Source organism: Amblyomma mixtum, chromosome 4 (assembly GCF_055824585.1).
Source record: "Amblyomma mixtum isolate Tamu chromosome 4, ASM5582458v1, whole genome shotgun sequence".
Classification (NCBI taxonomy): domain Eukaryota; kingdom Metazoa; phylum Arthropoda; class Arachnida; order Ixodida; family Ixodidae; genus Amblyomma; species Amblyomma mixtum.
Genome location: NC_143015.1, coordinates 140,781,832 through 140,799,226, shown reverse-complemented (window position 1 = coordinate 140,799,226; position 17,395 = coordinate 140,781,832). Strand labels below are relative to the sequence as shown.

The following is a 17,395-nucleotide window of genomic DNA, read 5'->3' as shown; positions in this document are numbered from 1 at the left end:
AAAACTGAATGGAATTTTCACTACACCAGGAAGGAAGCAAGTTGATGCCGCAAGTCTCGCGGTTCAAATGAAAGTAGAGCACAAAACGGGCATCGTTTGCCTCTTTGGAGCTGGCGAGAATAATCCACCTGGTACAGTGGCATTAGAAGGCAACAATCACCAGTGTTTCTGGCATTCCTTGCCAGCTGCGTATCAGGAAGTTGAAGCAAGTACTGCAGACTGCTTCCCCTTCAACACGGGATAAACAGCTCTTAGTGAATAACCGACGTTATACACTTCGGTCTTCTCCTTGATAATCACTTCCTATCACTAAACTAAACGCAGCGCGGCCACGAACGATGTAATACAAATAAAAGCTGTCTGACGGTATTCACATCTTATGCCTGAATTTTTTCACAGCAGTATATACGTGTCATATCTTCGCATACTTTCTTCGAACAAAGAAATACTGTTGTCATGAAGTACTGCATTATGCAGAGTGGAAATTGCATCATTTGGAAAACAGTTTACAGTGAGAGAAACAAGGACATGAGAGGGACACAGACACTGGATAGCTACCAGAACACTGTAAGGACCGGATGTTTTTTGTTTTTTTTTTTTGCGGACGGACAGGTAATAAAGCCAAGAAGTTGGAACGTGTTATCTGCCGTGAGACCAACAGAAAAGAACTTTCCATACGGCTCCCCGAATCGGCACTAGATAGGAGCAAAAGTCATCTATGAATTAGAACATTGAAAACAGCTCCCAGTGCAAGTGTGATGCAAGACAGATGGTGACGGGAGACGGAAGCAACCATTTCCAAGATCGAGAACCAAACCCCTCAATCATGCAGCAAATATGCAAGCTTCAGACATACGCGTATTTCTGCACGATAGCCAGGGTAGCGCCAGTGCAGGATAGCGAACCGGAACAACCTTCTGGTTAACATCCCTACCTCCCTTCTTGATCTTTATCTCCCTCTCTCTAAGGTAAGCTTATGTTTCTTGTACTCAAGAACACACTATAGCCCGCTATGACGCTCAATATTGTTCTGTCAACTCTCTCTGTCATATACCCGGTCAGTGAAGATACAGATGCTGACGAATGACATTTAACCGCACCTGTAATCTCTTATGCATTAAATGAGTTTCATACAAATGCTCCATCGCAATCACTGGGCCTCTAACAAGTTTGCACACAAAACATAAAAGGTGGCTCATTCTTGAGAGCATACACTTTTACACCTGCATGTCTCTTATGGCACTGGCTAAAGTGGGCAGTACAAGTAGCACAAAACTTTATTCCTCAAAATGGGACGGGGTTTAGGAGGTGGGGTCTTGAGCAGCAGGTGGTGTTCTTAGATAAAGGATCCCATTGGTTCTTGCTGCCTCCTCGGCCCGCTCGCGTGTTTATTTTTCAGCGCAAGCCCAGCCAGGCCACTGCTCATTGGCTCGCTGTACTGTGCACGTCACTTCCGCTCCGATTAGTACGCAAGCATTAAAAGTAAATGGCTGTTCTAAAGAACTATCTGCACAAACTTTCATATGCATACAAAATATAATAAATCTTTGAGAAACTAGATTTCAACGTTTAGTTTGGCCACGTGACTAGAGTGCAATCACGTGACATGACGTCACTTTTGTCAACAGTCAAAATGGCCGCTTTAAAGGTCGTCGCGGCAAGTCACGGTAGAGTGTCACGGTTACAGGTTCTAGAGCACTGTATCACGGTGTTTTCGAGGAGTTGTACGCAAGTGGTTCCAAGACCAGTGCAAGCCGCCTAGTTGGATCCAGGATACTTGCCTCTGAATGGTTAAAGTGCGCCGATTGCAAGGTGCTATGTAAGCCGCGCGGTTGGGTGCTAGATATGCGTATTGCCCCAGGTAGCACACAGCAGCGGGCCAATATTGGATATCCACTGGCAAAGCGTGGCCCTAACTACACTGCAAAAAAATTCCGTGAATGTTACGTACAAACTCTCCATAACAGAACAAACGCTTGCTCTGTTGCATCTGAAATGGAGGGTCCATCCGTAACACATTCGTGAAGGTGGCTGGCCGTATTATGCATTTTCTGAAACGTATTACTCGCCGTAACTGTTGGCCCCCGGACTAGGCACCACATGACGTCCCATTTCCGATCTGTGTGGTTTACTCTTGTTCAACAATGTCCACAAACTAGCATGGCGAAAATGAGATTAACCCCATGTGCAAAGGTGAAGATCCGAGGGGGGGTGATAATCAAATTAGACCCAAGTGACGCATAATGTTGCTTCAGCGTTGAGGGATTGCTACAAATTGTGAGCAACATTAAATATCAAAGGACTTACTTTGCTATAACTTTAAAAGAAGAACGTTGACTTCATAAAAAAATATTTTCACGATGTTGCTAACCACATGACAGGGTAACAATTAATAAATGCATTTAATAAATAATTTAGAAATGCAGGTTAATGAGGTCAAGAGATAAAAAAAATTTAGACACAGACAATGGTTAGACAACTTCTCTAAATTGAAACTGAACACCAGCTGAAAATACATTACAAACATTACATACAAACATTACAAACAAGGTGAAAGCCGAATTTCCGTCTGCCGTTTGACAAGGAAACGAACCACTGAGAAAGCCAAAAGCATGGGCAAACAAATTTGTGAATGAAGTGCAATGTAGCAGTCACATCTTTGCTACACAACCATCAATCAAAAACGCTAACTCCTTCACGGATAACAAAAGCACAGGCACAACAAAATATTGCTAATTGCAATGTTCAACTTATTAGGTACCTATAGCCGGCCATTCATGCCTGGTCTTCCTGCGGATAAATGAAACGCTGCAAAAAAGCAGTGAGCAGCCATAATTGTTGTAGTGACAAGGAGGATGTGCACCGTCGGTGCTGCTCCCTCATCCTGAGTAGTAAATAATAGCTGTTTTTTCTGGAATGTACTCTGGAAGCATGAATTTCCTATCCACCTTTATTTAGCTTGCACTGACACGACCCATCATGAACTCTGCAGCTTTGACAAACATGCGGGCCAGTCGACAGCCACAGAAGACTGTAGAACCCTGCTAACTTGCAAAAAAACCAGTGCTCAGAAAGAAAAATTATAAAAAAATGAGGAGCTCCTTACACCCACTGTTTTATATGGTACTAAGAATGCGGCTAAGACATGGCATGAATATTGTTTTTTTCTGCTCAGTTACGAACTTTCTCGCCTGTGCTAACATATTACTGCAATGTAAATAATGAAACATGCCAGCATTGCACAACATGCTGTAAGACTTACAAAATACACCCCCTGCAAGGCTACCACATGCCTCTTAGATGTGGTAATGTTTATATCTACCAAACTATCTAGACTAAAATGAGACACCAAGCCTCTGACATCTGGAGATGTGTACCTCCCATGCAATTAGAGTGATTGGAGATGCTCCTCATTGATGGCATTTCAGTTGCTAGGTGCGGAAGGACCGGATATGAAGGTGAACAACTAGACACCCACTTTTTAAGCAACGTCACAATGAGCAATGTGCCTTGGCTTTTCTTCCATCCAAAAAGTTTTATGTTCCATGTTTACGTAACTGCTTGCATGTGCTCATTTTGGCTTGCTGAGAGGTTCTTTTCTTTGTTAAACTAGCTTTAACTCTGACCTCAGTCTTCTGCACCTTCTTAATTTTTTGCTAGTGTTCACCTTAAGTCATGTGTAAGCTCACGCAGATCTCTACTTTTCTACGTTTCCAACTGTCACATCTTCTCTGCCTTCGTCATGTCCATCACTGCATCCGACGCCTTCAAGTATAGTATGCTGTGTATAATCACCTTAACTAATCTGCCTATTACACATGTATTTTTGTTAGCTACCCACTCCTCTATCTGGCGCTGATAGGCCCTGAGAGTAAATAAATGAATTGTAGTCTAAGCTAAGTCTCAGCAAGCATGCATTATGTTCAGTTTACCATGTTGACCAGTAAAGAGTGGACAGAAAAAAGCTGCAAAGTAGAGCTTGACATGCCTCTCGCCCCTACACTGGAAAGCAGCAGGCAAGGCATTTGCAACCACTAACGACAACGGAACATGCCAAGTGCGAAGTAAATCAGTAATGTTCCTCGCATTTATCACAAGGTATACTCTCTGCTCAGTAATTTATTACCCCCTTAGACATTCTGCAAGGAGTGCATACAATGATGTGTCACCACAATACAATGAGAATCATTAACCCTGTGCCAATACAACAGCAAAGAAATTTATGCCCAATAAATGCATTGCTTACATGCAACCAAGAGGCAAGAATGGGCCAACCTGGCACATATATGGAAAATAAGCTCAAAATTATAAAGAATGACATTTGAGCAGCCGCTCATTCCCCCACCCCCTCCCATCAAAAAAATATGAAAAAGGGTCCTCTTCACACGGCACGTTTGAAAGATGCGGCTGTAATATTTGCGAAAGTTCAACTACGTGTGAAATTCAGATATAAATAACGCCAACGCATGCGGTTGGAAGCGAGGCGCCAGGGCGCGGGCAAACAGTAATCGTCTTCAGGTATCGACTGGTTCCACCTCCTGAGGGCCGCTGCTCGACGAATACCACTCAAGGCCACGTTCACATCCAACAAGCTTGTAATAAACTTTAGACAGGTGTTTATCATGATGCAGCAGCAGCTCATCAGTGCTATTGGCCAGTGCTGAATTTTTTAGCTTGATAAACGCAATCATCCACCGAAACGTGTTTCGACTGTTCCTCGCCAGATTCTTGCAGTCCCACGAGGGTGAGCAGCTTTTCCGCCGGCTTCAAGTCTCCTCTTTCGTGCAGGGCCACTGGCATTGTAACGCACATTCTGCACGGTCGTTTTACTATGAATCGATGCCGCATGGGACAGCAAGCGGTTGTACACTCCAATGCAGCGTACGGGCCGCACACATACACACACCGTAACGACAATACAGCGCGCAGGACGCACGCAGCGAACACGGAAGAACAAAAACCGTTCTAAAGCACCTGTTCACTCAACACCACACACAATCCGCACATGGTTCCGACTGCGGGCTTGGCTAGCGCTTCGACTCGTCACGGCCAAGCTGCATGCACTGCGCTCTTGTGGTAACAACGCTCATGAAACGAAAAGAAAATTTTAATATGTAAAACCATTCAAATTGTCAGCTAAAAAAGCTACGGTAAAATTAAATACATCTGATATGTTTTCAAGGTGGTGCGCTTTTGCGGCGTCAGCGATGTAAGCATGGATGCGAATACGCGAATGACGCTATGAATTTCCCGTGCAACTCTGCTAGCCACCATAGCCTATGCCATAGCTCTGCAAATGGCATCGTGCTCGGCGTTTTGCGCGGCTGACTTGCCCGCGTAAATTTTGCTTCCTCCGTGCACACATGCTTGGTGAGGTGAACGGTGGTCGGTACGAACAGTTTGAAGTTTAATCGACTGAAAATTGCTCAAGGAAAGTCAGCGGAATTGCATTTTTATTGTTTCTGTGCATCGCGAGTGACTGGCGGCAGCCACACGGCATCGTCTCCGGTTTGGTGAACTTGTGAGAAGGTGAGCAATTTGTTATCAGATTTTGAAAGCGGTTTTTTGTTTCTATAGTAATCCTGTGGCTCGTCGCATGTTATGTTCACGGTAACATCAGCACAACGTGCATGCGCTTTCTGTCTCTATTTGAGGTAACATCGGTCGATCAGCGTAAACTTTTGGATTCAATTAAGCACAGGCTGTCCATGTTGGTAGTGCGTGTCGAATGTGCTTTGAGATCATTCTGCGCTCGAGATGGCCTTCTGATAATTTATTTATTCCCAGGTATAGTCGAGATTTGGAACCGTTCATCCCACTGCAACAGTGCTGAAAAGCTGTTTTGTGTTCATGCATCTGCTGTCCTTAAACTTTTCGGTAATCATTCGCGTGGTTCTTTTGGATCTGGATAACCGGCTACTGTTGCTAGGGACGCCTCGCAGCAGAACCCTTGGGGACGCCTAGTGGGTCAGCTGTTTGTCCAGGTGCAAAGTTACCTAAGGTGCCATTCCAGACTTTTTTTTCCTGTCCATCAATCTCATATTCCTTGCAAAAATTACAGTATGTAATTAGGCACTAAAAAAATTGGTAACTTATACACATTCCAGGACAGTTGAGAGAAATGAAATTAAAATTGGTTTTTGAGGAAAGGAAATGGGGCAGTAACTGTGTCTCGGTGGGCTCCTGAACCTAAGGGAAGGAATAAACGAGGGAGTCTAGAGAAAAATGCACATGCAGCATCAGTATTCTCTCTGTAGACTTTTCGAGACCTGGATTCATTCCTTCCAGGACAGTGCCAAGCAGTAGGTGAACTGCACACAAATTTATTTTCCTCTTGTGCAAAGTAAAGAGTGAAAATGTTCTAAGACAAGTCTCTAGTCTGTTTCATTCTCACTGCATTTGCTCAAAGCATAATATGAAATGCTGTATTTCTTATACCCTGGTTTCCTTTACTTTGAGCAGTAGGTATTGACAATGAACATCAAGGCAACTCCACTCTCATTGCTTATTGCTGCTTTTAGGTTCCCTCCATGATTTTCTGTTTGCTCAGTCCTGGCCTTAACATATTTTCTTCTGCTGCTTAGCTTCGAACTATTGGCTAGGTTACATGGTTCTACTACTTCTATGTTCACTGTGAGGTTTGAGAGCTTGTTGCTTTGTTCTTTTTTTATAAGCATCTTTGTCTTCTCGAGGCTGATTGGCAGTCCGGAACAGAGACCACATGCATTGTTTATGTTAAGATGATGACATGATAGCCTAACACATCGTATCGTTGCCATTCGAGCCCCCTGTGTACTTGCTTTGTTGCACTGGGAGCAAAAAAGTTTAGTGGAAGTCGCAATGAGGTGCACTTTTGTTTAGACTAGTGCAAAGGTTTACTGTTGCTTCGCAGTATAGTGCTCCCACCTGTTGCGCACGAGCATTTAGATGGCTGTTAAATACTACTGTCAAGTATTTAGCCATTGTAATGTCGCAGGTCTGTTGTGTAGGATTTCAGATCATTGTCTTGCACTGTCCCCGAAGCCTGTTGTGTGTCAGTTACGCCACTATGCTGCTGTATTTCTGTCCAGTGTAAAAAATATTTTCTGTGATTATGCTACACGCACAGGTTCATGGGGAAGTAAATATTTTGTGTCGCTTCAACCGGGTAATGCTTCAGAATGAACACATGCAAAAACCCATGCTGTTAAAAGCCTTGGCTTGTGTAACCCAAGTGTGAGGAGAATACTATTATGGCAGGGATTCTTGCATTGCAACCTTTTAAATTTCTTTTTTGTAAAAAGAATGACGTGAGGTTTCATGAGTTACAGCTCTCTTTCATTGCTTGCTCAGAGAAAGCGTTTATTGTAAGTAAGCAGTAGTCGCTTTTTTCTATTGTTCAAGCAGCAGCATCAGCATGCCTCATCATTTTTGTCTTGAATGACTGAAGTTGCTTCCAGAGCATTGCCTTCTTTTTTTCTTGTTGTTTATTCAGCATGCAATATTGTGTCTATAGATTGCTCTTTAGCATTATTTTGCGTTCTCCCAAGCAAATTTTAGGCGACCAAATTCAGAAGCACCTTGTATTGGCCTTACATGCTCGCTATTAATGCAGAAGTAATTATATGCCACACTAAACACCAAATCTACATCCTTCAGAGTGGGTCTAGAAGCTTGTCTCCAGACTCTTGCCTTGAAGGAGTTCTTACAGGTTTCACATATCTGCTTGGTGTTGGAAGTGACAGCCTTTTCTACTTTGCAGCAAGGTATACATTTAGAAAGGGTTCATACGAGGGGGTACCCAAAAGAAACCGGACTTATTTTTGTTTGAACTTATTTATTCACATTTTAAGCACAGACCTTCAATCTCTTTCAAAGTATTCCGCACTTGCAATGATACGCTTGTCGAACCTTTCATTCCATTTTTCAAAACATTGTTTGAATTCATCTTTTCTGATGCTTGACAGTGCCTCCGTCGTTTTTTTCTTCACTTCAGCAACATCAGCGAAAAGTTTTCCATTCACCTATTTTTTCATTCTAGGAAACAAAGAAAGTAGCACGGGGCAAGGTCGGGAGAGTATGAGGGTTGAGGAATAGGGGCCATGCCATTTTTGGTCCAAAACTGCCGTAGAGACAGGGCTGTGTGAGCAGGGGCATTGCCATGATGGAAAAACCAGTCACCCGACCGCCACAAATCTGACCGCTTCCACCGCACACTGTTGCCCAATCTTTTCAAAACATCCAAGTAGAAAGCCTGGCTAACTGTCTGACACTGCGGAACAAATTCTCAATGGACGACTCCTCTCCCGTCGAAAAAACAAATCAGTATTGTTTTGAGCTTTGGTTTCACCTGACGAGCTTTCTTGAGGCGAGGTGAATTTGAAGTTTTCCATTGGCATGATTGTTGCTTTGATTCAGGATTCGATTCAGGAACACTTGAGTTGTCCCCATAGCATCGTCCTTGTACGTCTTTCTTAATATTTCAAGAGTTTCCATTCAACTTTTTCCGATCAGAAATCAGAATTTAAGCGGCGCACGCTGTTCACGAAAATCAGCCATTGCAAAAACGACATTCAAACAAAACAGTCGTCACTCTAAAACTCTGCCTAAACTAGTCTGACCTCCTTCAACGACGGCACTCGGCTTACTGACTCTGGAATGTTCGTGCTATGCGCTCCTAGTGGCAAAACGCGGCACCACAGAAGCTTTGCCGACCAAAAAATTTATTCCGGTTTCTTTTGGGTACCCCCTCGTATATGTGTATTAGGTAGATCTCTTAACCAGAAACAGGAATCAGGCTAGCTGCATACTCAAGCTGAAATCACACAGGTGAAATATTTTGTCTTGTTCATAGGCGCTGTTTGCATTTCATTCCAGCCTGATTGTGCACTACTGCCATAGCAGGTACCCCATCTAAACGAGGCGCTCTCTTGTGGCAAATCATGCGCATATGTTTTAGACACGTGCGTGAAGAAATGTGCAGCTACAAACATTGCATACTTGGTTATTCATAATGTTTTTTTTTCTCATGTGCATAGAACAATGTTCAGCTACATTGCTTGCTTTGTTGTTACTACTTCTATTTTTCCGCTAATATTAAACTACATATTAATCTCAGAGACCCGATGTTCGACTGAATGATCCTTCTGTGTCCCACTAGGAAGGCAAAAGCATCACGCCTAGGGCTCATTCACCGCCCTTCATCCCTGTTTTGGTTTCAGTCGGTCAGTTATGCTATTAATGAATGTTATCACTTTATAGCAAAAGTATATATGAAAATACATTTTGGGCTAAATGAGGTTAACAAGTTATCCACTGTGCACAATGGTCTGGTTGGTCTTGTACATCTTTAATTGGGTGTTAATGTTTCTTTTGTGGTTGCTGTCTAAATAACTTTGCCTGCCTATTGTATCCTATGTCCTTTTATGTTTTTTTTATGCCTGTCTTCCTTACTACTGGCTCTCTCCCTTTTCAGTCATTCCTTTTTCCTTTAAACTGGCGATTGGTCATAAGCCTGCTGTGGGAATGGCAGCTAACACTAGGCCCCTTTTTTTTCATTGAACCTGCACTGCTAATATTAACACTAATAGTACTGTATCAGTATTTATGTGATACTGCATTTTTTGTTATGCATAAATAGTTGGCTAAGCCAATGGTAGCAGTGTTGAATATCACAATATATCATGCATATATCTTGCATGCAATATCAAGTATCAGTTTATTAACTTTGGATGAAGGTTATTCAAACAGGGTGATAAAAGCATCTGGGCCCTTAGCAAGCTGCTAGTTCGGGCCCATGCAATAAGTGCACAAAATAGTGTGCCCAGGCGTCAGCATAAGAAAAAAAAAGTGTACATTTTATATGAATAGAAGATGTTACACAAAACTATATCAGTATATTCACTATTATGCTACCCTCTATTTCTTTCAGCTCGGCCGTTTGGCTGTAGATATTTTGTGCTGATTTCCTAGTCTAGTCCACTCAAACTAAAACTTTGCTTTCTGTGTTGCAGGTAGAATCTACAATGAATGCCGCACTGTGTCTTGTAAGCAGGAGGCGGTGTTAATGGAGCCATGAACTTTTCTTGCGGATGACTGGTGTTGGCTTTATTATGCACTGAACCTCAAGTGTGAAGGGGAAAATGTCGTGTTGGATTTCTGCAGAGGTGAGACATCATGGTGAATCTACCAGTGCGAAAGACGAGACAAGAGACAAGACAGTCGCTGAGTCGCGACCATAGTTTATTGAAGTGAATAGGGAATACATGAAGAAGCCAAGCAACACCACAAACCACACAATTACAGATAAGCATACATGACAACATGAGTCAATGGCCCTGAACATTCCCCTGATCGAGATAGTCCAGCTCATTGCGTGTTAGTGCGATAGACAACACACTTGCACATTAGTCACCGAGTCGTAAGGTGTGTCTAGCCTCAATAATCTACCATTTAATCTTCTCCGAATTTACTGCCAAAATGTGTGCTGCCAAAAGGAAAGGGTAGCAGCCTTCAAATCCCTTGCAATATACAGAAAAGTTAGAACCCCTACCCTCTTGTGCTCCTGTAATCTTACATTGATACACCTTCCAGTTTGACCTATATAGACCCGACCACAAGATAGAGTGTCTGATACCATGTTCATTTTACAAGGTACATATACATTTCACACCACATGTGTACTTTTCTCTAGCCACATTCACAGAATTATTCTTAACAATTTTACATATTTTAAACAACTTATTAGGGGCCAAGAAAATCGCTTTTCCATCATACCTTCTGGCCGCATTTTTCAATTTGTACGACAATCTATGTGCGTACGGTAACACAACCGGTCTTTTGGCATCTCGCTGGCTGGCCCCGGCCTGATGGCGCCGGTCGCCGTGAAAAGCTTTCGGCTTCTTTAACAATTTATTGTATGCTCTTGCAATAACATGGTTAGGAAATCCTGCGTTCATTAACCTAAAATGTGCTCTTGGAAACTAGTCGTCATGCTAAGAAAGCATGACTTCATCAATTCTGAGCCCAGGCTTGACAGTCCAATGCTATCTTTCACTAGCCTGTAATAGCCAACCTGTGTCCAAGTAGCAGCTTAACACTCCTGGGTGAATATCACCAGCACACATGGTGTGTGCAGATCAAGGTAAGGTCCAGAAACCGCAGCTCTTTTTGTGGCGACATTTGCTCCAAGGTAAACCTAAGAATATGTTCACATCCCAAATTATCAGAACCTTTGTAAAAGACCAGAAAATCATCAACATAGCAAAAGATTTTTTCCCCCAGTCCATGCAAGTCCTTGACAATCATTCTATACACCCTACTTAAAATATCTCTTAGCACAAGGCCCATCTTCGAACCACTACATATACCAGATTTTTGAACACATACCACACTGCAGCACTCTACAGCCATGCTCTTAAAATAAATGCTATTCACTAGCATGCTCTTCAGATAAATTTCAGAAAAGGGTTCTTGCAAAATTTTGTCTGGTTATTTGCAAAAGCATTTGTCTACTTCGCATCTTGAAGATCCGTTTCTTGTACTCAATTCGCAGCGTGGTTGAGTATCTGAAGAATGGCAATCCAGCAGATTGTCTGGTGGTTAGTGTCGATGTAGAACTATTTTATTCCATCCCGTATGAGGACCTTATGAAAAGCTTGTGAATGTGTATATCGGAGCACAATGATGAGCTTGTGTTTAGGAACAGGTGCGTAATAGTCTTTTTTTTGGACTTACCTCCTTTTATTTGAAGAGCATGTTTCTGGAGTATGGCTGTGCGGCATATGTTCAAAAGTCTAGTATATGTATGGATTGAATGCCTCTGTGCTAAGTAATATTCTCTTAAGCAGGGTGGATGGAGTGATTGCCAAGAACTTGCATGGGCTGGGGGAAAATCTTTCACTGCGTCTGATTTTCTGGTCTTTTACAAAAGGTTGCGATAGTGTGGGACCTGTGCATATTGCCAAGTTGTTTAAGGAGCAAGGCCTTTCTTTAACTTAGCATTTCCTTAGAGGAAATGTCCCATGAAAAAGAGCTGCGGTTTCTGGGCTTCACCTTGATGTTCTGCACATGCCATGTATGCTGCCGATATTCACCCAGGAGGGTCAAGCAGCTACTTGACTATTGGCCGAATCATTCTAAGCTAGTGAAAGATAGCATTGTGTCATCTAGGCTAGGCTCGGTATTGATGAAGTGATGCTTTCACAGCATGACAAGTGGTCTCCATGAGCAGATTTTAAGGCTTATGAAAGCATTATTCCCCAACCATGCAGGAGTGAGTGATAAATTGTTAAAGCTGAGCATATAAGATTGATCAAGTTGGTCAGACATGCTAAAGGTACGAATGGCATAGCATCATGTAACGAGGACAGCAGGAGAGCACACACGCATTAGTGCCAACCTTGGAGCAGATACAGAATCCAAGAGCGTGTGCTTGACATTCAGCGTTGGCAGTCAAGGGTCGGGCTCATTCAATCTTGAATGTTCAAATCAGTGTTTTCTCATTTCCTTGACTGTCAGTGCTGATTGTCAAGCTCGTGCTCTTGGATTCTGTACACACTCCAAGGTTGGCACTTGTGCGTGTGCTTGTTGTCCTGCTGTCCTTATTACTTGATGCTGCGCCATTCTTCCCTTTAGCATGTTAAAGCTAAAACCCCTTCACAGGGATTGGCAGGATACGGCCGGGGCCAGCCATCGAGATACCAAAAGATCGACTGTGTTACTGTACATATGTAGATTGTCGCACAATTTGAAAAATGTGGTCAGAAGGTATGACGCAGAAATGGTGCTCTTGGCCCCTAATAAGTTCTCTACAAACTGTAAAATTGTTAAGAATAATTTTGTGAATTTGGTCCTGGAAAAGCATATGTGCCTTGTAAAATGTATGTGGTGCATCGGATACTGTTATCTTGGGGTTGGGTTTATGTTGGTCAAACTCGAAAGTGTGTGAATGTAAGACTACGGGAGCACAAGAGATATTTGGATATTGGTAGGGGTTCTAACTTATCTGTACATCGCAAGGAATGTGAAGGCTGCTAGCCATTCCGTTTGGCAACACTCATTTTGGCGATACATTCGGAGCAGATTAACCGGAAAATTATCGAGGCTAGACACATCTTATGACTCGGTGACAAATCTGTGAGTGTGCTGTCCATCGTGTTAATATGCAACGAGTTGGACTATCTAGATGACAGGAAAGTTAAGAGCGATCTTTTACTCATGTTGTGGTATAGCATATCTGTAACTGTGTGGTTTGTGGTGTTATTTGGCTTTTCTATGTACTCCCTGTTTACTTCAATAAACTTCAGTTGCGAGTCAGCGCCTGCTTTGTCTCCTTTCTTGTCATTGTCTCGTGCTGGTAGGTTCACGTACTTGCAGAGTAGATTCACTGAATTGTATACTTGCAGAGGCTTGTGAAGAAAAACCAGAGGAATTTTCTTTCCTTTGTCTGGAATGGAAGTTAAAAATTTTTTTTTGCGTAGCTAGATGGTTGCAGCATGAAATTCCATTCTGGAAGGGTAAACCCACTAAATTGTACATTTTGTGTGCAAGGGTACTGATGCTTGCATGAAACTGAAAACATTCGCCCAGGCTATCTGGCTAGCTTCCTTCTTCCTTGTGCCCAGATTTTTTTAAACAATACTTTGTCAGATTTATTTTGACCAGAATTTCTAACATGTTAATTACACCACATTTTGTGATCATATACAACAAAATTAAAACATGATGATCACTGGTGTATGGTTTAGTCTGGGGTAGAATGATGAGAAGTACCTAGTATATAGTAAAATTTAATATTACTAGTCTAACATAAACAAAATTGCTCTTTTTTTTAGTGGAAAATTTTGCTACCAGGGAGTCGGAGCGGCATGGCATGATGAAGACTTGGACAGTGTGCATTCCAAAGTACCTGTATTCATGTCGGCACGAGAACTTGCGCACAGTGCTTCAAACAGTTGGTGAGTACCTTGGTGCTGTGCTTCTGCTTAGATAAGTAAATATTTGATTTTAAATGTGCCTGAACAGCCAATTGGCCTAAACGAGTGCACACTAAGTCAATACAAACACCATGACGTGAACAGACATAATACAGAAAGATGGTCGCAAATACGATGATAATAATAGTAAAGAAAAACAAGCATAATGAGTAAACAATGAAAACAGCAAATTAGGCAAATATTTCTGTGTCATAAAAAGTTGAATTGTGTTATTTGCAAATGAGTCATTGGTGAAATGGCATGCATGTCAGGATAAAATCTATCATAGCATTTGGTGGTTTTTCCCTGAGGCACACGAAATCGCAGTGACATCAATAACGGCTCACAGTCAATAGAGCCGAGCACAACTTTATGTAGAAAATCCATGTCATAAAGGGTAGACATACCAAGGTCTGCTGCGGGTTCGATCCCGGCCCTGGCGGCTGGAATTTCCTTGGAGGAGAAATTCTTGAGGCCCGTGTACAGTGCGATGTCAGTGCACGTTAAAGAACCCCAGGTGGTCGAAATTTCCGGAGCCCTTCACTACGGCGTCTCTCATAGCCTCAGTCGCTTTGGGACGTTAAACCCCATAAACAAAACAAAACAAAAACAAACCAAGGTCTGCTAGAAGAAAGTCGTAGTCTTAGAAACGACAGCGCTCAATATATCTATCACAAAGGATGCATACAATCTTCTGCTGAACATTTTCGATTTCATCGCCAGAGGTAACAGAGGCACTATTCTAAGCTACTGATGCAAACTCAAGACGTGGCATCACGAGAGCACAGTAGCCAAATTATGTTTTTAATCTGAATAAGAGTGTGTATCTGAAATTTTGAGCAAAAATTGAGTAGCGTTTAGATATTCTTGCACGAAATACCACTGTTAAAATTGGTTATGAATGATATGTCTCACATGTACGCTTGTCTGCTGAATATAGTAAGCATGGCTTGCGACCTGAGTGCCTCCGATGTATGAAAAAAAATGGCCAGGTTACTGCATGACGCGTGGAGCAACCCAGTGTAGCACATTCAGGCTTCATGGACTGGAGAATGAAGGCAGTAATAACTTTAAGAATAGAAAACACAGGACCAGGAAGCTGACAGAACACACTGACACTCGGTGCATGAAGGGCATTATGGAGTTGCCTGTCGTGTTGTGCAAGATGGAGGTCGCACAGACAGATGTTAAACATGAGTCGATGCAGATACCTTCTGTCATTACGTAGTACTCACTGCAGAACTCAACAAAAAAGAAGCAAAGGTAACAGCTGAGCATGGCCAGACTCTTGTGCTTTCCTCCGCAAGCAATCTGGAAGCGCAACTCTTCAAAGTCTTTTATGCTTTCGCTCGACATATACATCATCACTGCATGTGTCGAGGAAAAGTACATACCCTTAATGTCAAATGACATAGCACTTACAGGACTCAGTAACAGCTTACTTAGGTGTTCTGATGCATCTACAGGGCACCTTATGAGAGATTCTTAGGCTTCAGAGCACTCAATCTACAGGGCGCCTCATGAGAAATTCTTAGGCGTCAGAACACTCAGCCCTTGCAGAAATTGTTTCAGTTTGTTGCCACATGGACCTCTTCGTAATAATGACCCTAAAAGCGAGCCTTCCTTTAGTGTCACAAAAAAAGGCCTAGGACATGGGTCTTTTTTGCTCCTTCATTAGAACCAAAATGTTTGCGAGCGAGATCTTTCACAGATATGGAATGATTTCACGAAATGTCAAAGAGAAGCCTGAAGCTGTGCGAAGCAATACCAGCAACAGCCCTGCCGTGGTGGCTCAGTGGTTATGGCGCTCGGCTGCTGACCCGAAAGGCGCGGGTTCGATCCCGGCCGCGGCGGCCAAGTTTCGATGGAGGAGAAATTCTAGGGGCCCGTGTGCTGTGCGATGTCAGTGCACGTTAAAAAACCCCAGGTGGTCGAAATTTCCGGAGCCCTTCAACACGGCGTCCCTCATAGGCTGAGTTGCTTTGGGATGTTAAACCCTAATAACCAAACCAAGCGATACCAGTTACAAACACATCAGAGCTGTTGAAGAAGCTGAAAGATTCATGCCTTCATCCTTTTTCTGCATCAGACACATGACTACACTTTGTCTTTCTGGGCCATCATTTTGAAAAGGTTAACATGGCAGCGGCCTTCGGTTAAATTTCTGCAAGGAGCCCTTTGTGGAAACTTAAGCATCTGTTCCTCGTGAGGCGCACTGCAGAGATATTTGAATACCTTAGTGAGCTGCAACCAGCACCTGTGGCTGCATTTTCACTGACATCATAGATTAGTGCATTTTCGTGCAGATGCTGAGATAATGGAAACTATGACTGAAAGCATAACGTTTCGGGAAAGTATGCTTCCTGATTGCTTGTGGGCAAATGCTGTGTAACCACCAATCCAATGGGTACAAGCTTTCTCCTCACCTGGTGCTCGTCTTCTTTAGGGTGAAATGCCTGCCAAATGGTTCATTGCCCCACCTTGAGATGAAGAAAATACCTTGTGCCATGGTGCTCTTTGTCCTCAGATTCCCTCGCGCCATCAAAAATCACAATCATCATCGTGCTTGTGGACAAGTGTCTGGCCTTTTTCAGATGTTACCAATGTTCCTTGCTCACTAAGTTGTGCATTGAGTGCTATGTAATGAAAGGCATCTGCATTGAATTGTATTTGGCACCCATCCTTAGCTACTTTCTATTTGCACAAAATTGTAGACAACCGTAAAGACTTTCATGCACACAGTGGTGTCCGAGTAAGCACATTTTGTCTGCTTCTTCCTGGCCCTGTGGGTTTTGCTGTTTACTGTTATGAGAAATGAATTTTAGGCAATGAATCATATTGGTTTGGTTCTCAGTAAATGGCTTTTACAAGCTTCTACGAAAGCCGATTGTTCAATAGCGGATGGTTCAAATGTATTTGTGAAATTTATAATAGGTGTTGTGTGGCTACTAAATGAGGATTTTTTTATCTTTTCAGATGGATCCGACAGCAATGTTTAGAGGTACAGTCAGGCCGGAATGAAACGCGAACACGCATATGTCATACATTTCTGCTTTGCAGCGAGATATTCCTTTACAACCTTTTTTCGATTATGCATTTCAGTAGGCCCTTTACCCAGACACATGAATCAGGCTAGTTGTACACTTCAGCTGAAAGTAGGCAGGTAAAATATTTTGTTTTCTTGACATGCTCTGTTCGCGTTTCATTCCGGCCTGACTGTACAATGTGTGCAGTTTGTCATGAAAATAAAACGTATGTACTTGTACTCAACCAAACACTTGCCACTCTTTCATTCTAAGTTTCATTCTTTGTACGTGTGCAATACATAAAATGCATGAAAGTCTTGTACATAATACTTATTTCCTCGGCCTCTGGACTGCTATATCTGCAGTGAACGTTCTGGGCAGAAGCTATACACAGATGCATGTGCATGTACTACT

At 42.7% G+C, this 17,395-nt stretch overlaps 1 long non-coding RNA gene across 2 annotated transcripts; it reads left to right on the top strand.

The window, feature by feature from the left end:
• Positions 1-4,770: 4,770 nt before the first annotated feature.
• Positions 4,771-16,960, top strand: LOC149348478 (uncharacterized). Of its 2 annotated transcripts, none has more exons than XR_016292262.1 (4): positions 4,771-5,529; positions 9,993-10,145; positions 13,815-13,937; positions 16,932-16,960. It is a non-coding gene; the product is annotated as an uncharacterized LOC149348478 (long non-coding RNA). The 2 variants fall into 2 exon arrangements; XR_016292261.1 differs by lacking the exon at positions 16,932-16,960 and adding an exon at positions 16,402-16,501.
• Positions 16,961-17,395: the final 435 nt, after the last annotated feature.